The 4,171-nt window shown below is 33.6% G+C and overlaps 1 pseudogene; it reads right to left on the bottom strand.

Moving 5' to 3' along the window:
- Window positions 1–717: 717 nt before the first annotated feature.
- LOC131685889 (cytochrome c oxidase subunit 2-like) lies at window positions 718–1,399 on the bottom strand (annotated as a pseudogene).
- Window positions 1,400–4,171: the final 2,772 nt, after the last annotated feature.

The raw sequence follows: 4,171 nt of genomic DNA, 5'->3' as shown, positions 1-4,171 counted from the left end.
GGTATTAAAATACCTGGAGTACCTTGAGGAACTAAGTGGGTAAATATATGTTGGGTATGACAAATTCATCCATATAATATAAAACTTAATCAAAGAGGAAAAGCTAATGTTAAAGTTAAAGTTAAATGACTAGTTCTAGTAAAAATATAAGGAAATAATCCTAAAAAATTATTAAATATAATTAAAGAAAAAAGTGAAATAAATATTAATGTTCTTCCATTGTGAATATTAGAATTTAATAGAAGTTTAAATTCTTTATGAAGAGTTAAAGATAAATTATTTCAAATAATTTGAAATAGATTTGGTATTAATCAAAAAGAAAAAGGAATAATTAATAATCCTAAAAATGTTCTTAATCAATTTAATGATAAATTTATAATTGAAGTAGAAGGATCAAATACAGAAAATAAATTTGTTATCATTTTCAAGATATAGAAGGTTGTTTAAATATTAAAGATTGTGAAAATTTTAAAGGTAAATAAAAAAAACAATAATAATTTTTTACATTAAAATTTTTTAAAGTAAATCTAAAAATAAAAAATAAAATTAATCATCTAATAGGAGCTATTTGAGGAATTAAAAAATATTATTTGTTAATATTTTTAGTTTGACAAACTAAGGTTTTATTTTAAACTAATTTTTTATTTCATTAGAAGTAATTGTTAATTTACTATAATATGATTTAAGAGATCATTACTTACTTTCAGTCATCTAATGAATTAATTTTAGAAGTAATTCATTTAATGAAATAATTTATTGGAATTCTTTCGATAACAATTGGTATAAAACTATGATTAGCTCCACAAATTTCTGAACATTGTCCAAAAAATAATCCTGGTTGATTTATTAAAAAATTTGATTGATTTAATCGTCCAGGAGTAGCATCAATTTTAATTCCTAGAGCTGGAATTGTTTAAGAATGAAGTACATCTGTAGCTGTAACTAAAATTCGAATTTGATTATTAAAAGGTAAAATAATACGATTATCTACATCTAATAGACGAAAATTATTATTATTTAATTCATTTGTAGGAATTATATAAGAATCAAATTCTAAATTATTAAAATTTGAATATTCATAACTTCAATATCATTGATGACCAATTGTTTTTAAAGTAATTAATGGAGAATTAATTTCATCTATTAAATATAATAAACGAAGAGATGGAAATGCAATAAATATTAAAATAATAGCAGGTAAAATTGTTCAAATAATTTCAATAGTTTGTCCATGTAGTAAAAATCGATTATTAAATTTATTGAAAAATAATATAATTATTATATAGGAAATTAATATTGTAATTATAATTAAAATTAAAATTGTATAATCATGGAAAAAATTTAATTGTTCTATTAATGATAAACTATTTTGTAAACCTAAATTTGATCATGTTGCCATTTTCTAATAAAATTTTTTTTTTATATATGAAGCTTAAATTCATTGCACTAATCTGCCATATTAGAAATTAGAAGATGTTAATAATGGTAATTCTAGATAAGTATGTTCTATAGGTGGTATAGAGTGGAATCATTCAATAGAAGAAGATAGTTGTATAGGGAATAAAGGATTTCGTTGAGAAATTATTCTTTCTCAAATAATAAATAAAAAAAATAAAATTCCAAATAATGAAATTGATGTTCCTAATGAAGAAATAATATTTCATGTTAAATATCTCTCAGGAAAATCAGAATATCGTCGGGGTATACCTGCTAATCCTAAAAAATGTTGAGGAAAAAAAGTAAAATTAACTCCAATAAATATAATAAAAAATTGAATTTTTAATCATAAAGAATTTATAGTTAATCCAGTTAATAAAGGATATCAGTGAATAAATCCAGCTATAATAGCAAATACAGCTCCTATAGAAAGAACATAGTGGAAATGAGCTACTACATAATAAGTATCATGAAGAATAATATCAATTGAAGAATTTGCTAAAATTACTCCTGTTGTAACGAGTACGTTAATTGTAAATAATTAAATGTATATAGATTTGTAAATATTAGTACGTATTCGTAAATTGTTATTTGTTCTAAATTGTTTATTATGCATGGTATCCATATTATCAATTTAAACCATGGAGAAATGTTCGCAAAATCGAGTTGCTACGGTAGCGCGAGAGAGACTTCATCAAGAGACTTGCTATAATACGCACTTGATGAGTGCCCGTAGTTCTTCGCAATTGCCCATTACTAATTTGCTGGCCTAGCGATGCCGCCGGTGAGGGAAGGGATTGGGCTGCCGAAAGAGGCCATCGACCCTTGGTCAATTTCACGAATATTTGCACTGTTGGGAGAGCGTTTTGTTTCACTCTAATGTTTGGACAGGCAGCAGCCGTGCATGATAGACACCGTCCGCAGAAATGAGATGCGGTCATGAAACTGGGGAAGTTCGGGATGATCAATATGATATTAGAAATGTCTCTATTGTCCACTTCGTGGAAATTGCGTCAGATCCGCTGACGAAGATCTACAAATCGCGGTTATTCTGAGGATTCCCAGAGCCCAATAAACCACTTTGATCGTTTCAGTGGAAGAGGCAAGAGTGGTTCAATTTTGTTCGCGCCGTGATGTGTTTAGTGTGGTAAATTGACTCGACTTTAATTGTTTCACCAAATTGCTAATAAGTTTCCCTCCCCAATAGAAAAGCATTGCAAAGTATAGCAATAAGTAGCTTGGCGATTCTAGTGTGTGCGCTGCTAGAAAAATATAAGGTAAACCCGTAAATTTTTGTTACCCCCAAATGTGCGCGTGCTGATTTGTCCTCGTGCGACGGCAATTTACTTCACAGGTTCGTGGCAGCCGTCGAAAGTCCGACACATCACACCTCTTCGTTAGTGACCGCTCTTGACCCCACGATTCGGCTCAAGGTTGGTCCCGGCGGTACACGTGGCCGGAAGAAGGCGGCGTCCGTCAAATCGCGCCTTGGCAGGACCGTTCGAATACAGCAAGTACAACCTCAACAGCAATCTACGCTTTCCGGTGACGACCGAAAGTTTCGACGGAAGTACCCCGTCTGCGTAAGTTCCACGAACCGGCGGTGAAGACCATCGTCGTCAGCCCAGTCCGATCAAGGGTGATCGCACGTGGTGTCATCAGTAGCAACAGCAGCAGAAGGAATCGCCGTCTCCCGCCATCATGTACACGTAAATCCTAGGTCGTGAGTAGAGTGAAATATATGTTGTGATTGTCCATGCGCATGGGGTCACATTAGACGGCCTTACCCTACCGTCAGATTTGCCAGCCGTGGCTCGAAGTGAACTTGCAAACTAAATAGCACCGCACGGTATAGAACAATACCCACGCCGAGAGCACGCACAATGCACTGTATATCGCCACACTAGAGGATAGGGAAACCGAGAGGGATAGAGAGGAAAATGCGTCTAGCTAGGTTTGAATAGAGAAAACCGAAGAATGGGAATAAAATCGCAATTGTAAATAGGAATAAATGTTTTGATGAAGTGAAAAGTTCTGTTCTGTGTTAATGAGGTTTCCCGTACGGTAGATGTAGTAATTGTGATTTGGTGAAGTCTTTGGGGTCTAGTTTATTTCGGTCGGTATTCTTTTCTCGTCTTTTTTTTTGTCTTTTGCTGGGGAGGTTGGCCCCGATACCAACCGGAACCACTCTCGAATCGAACGCTTGTTCGTCAATTGGTCGGATTGGACTCTGCCAGTGATGAAAAACCCCCGCGAACAGAATCTTTGCTTCGGAACTAGTTTGTATTGATCATTTCGGATATTTCTCAGGTTTATTATACGCGCGGCTCGGACGGTTGTGATCAGCTAGCTTGCTTCCTTCCTACATTGAGGAAAACCAGAACCTTCTCCTGAAGGGTCTCACAAGGCCGGGCAGCTCTAAACCAGGTGGGTGGTCTCTCAACTGAGAGTGGCGCATAAACCACCCACTTACTTACCTCGGAAGCTCGTTAGGCTGACCAGTAACACTGTTAATCCCCCTACTGTAAATAAAAAAACAAATCCTAAAGTTCATAATAAAGCAGGATTATAATTTAATTGTGTTCCATGTAATGTAGCTAATCAACTGAAAATTTTAATTCCTGTAGGAATAGCAATAATTATAGTAGCGGAAGTGAAATAAGCTCGAGTATCAACATCTATACCTACTGTAAATATATGATGAGCTCAAACAATAAATCCTAATAATCCAATT

The sequence above is a fragment of the Topomyia yanbarensis genome, chromosome 1 (genome assembly GCF_030247195.1).
Source record: "Topomyia yanbarensis strain Yona2022 chromosome 1, ASM3024719v1, whole genome shotgun sequence".
Taxonomy (NCBI): Eukaryota; Metazoa; Arthropoda; class Insecta; order Diptera; family Culicidae; genus Topomyia; species Topomyia yanbarensis.
This window is presented reverse-complemented; position numbering and strand designations above follow the sequence as displayed.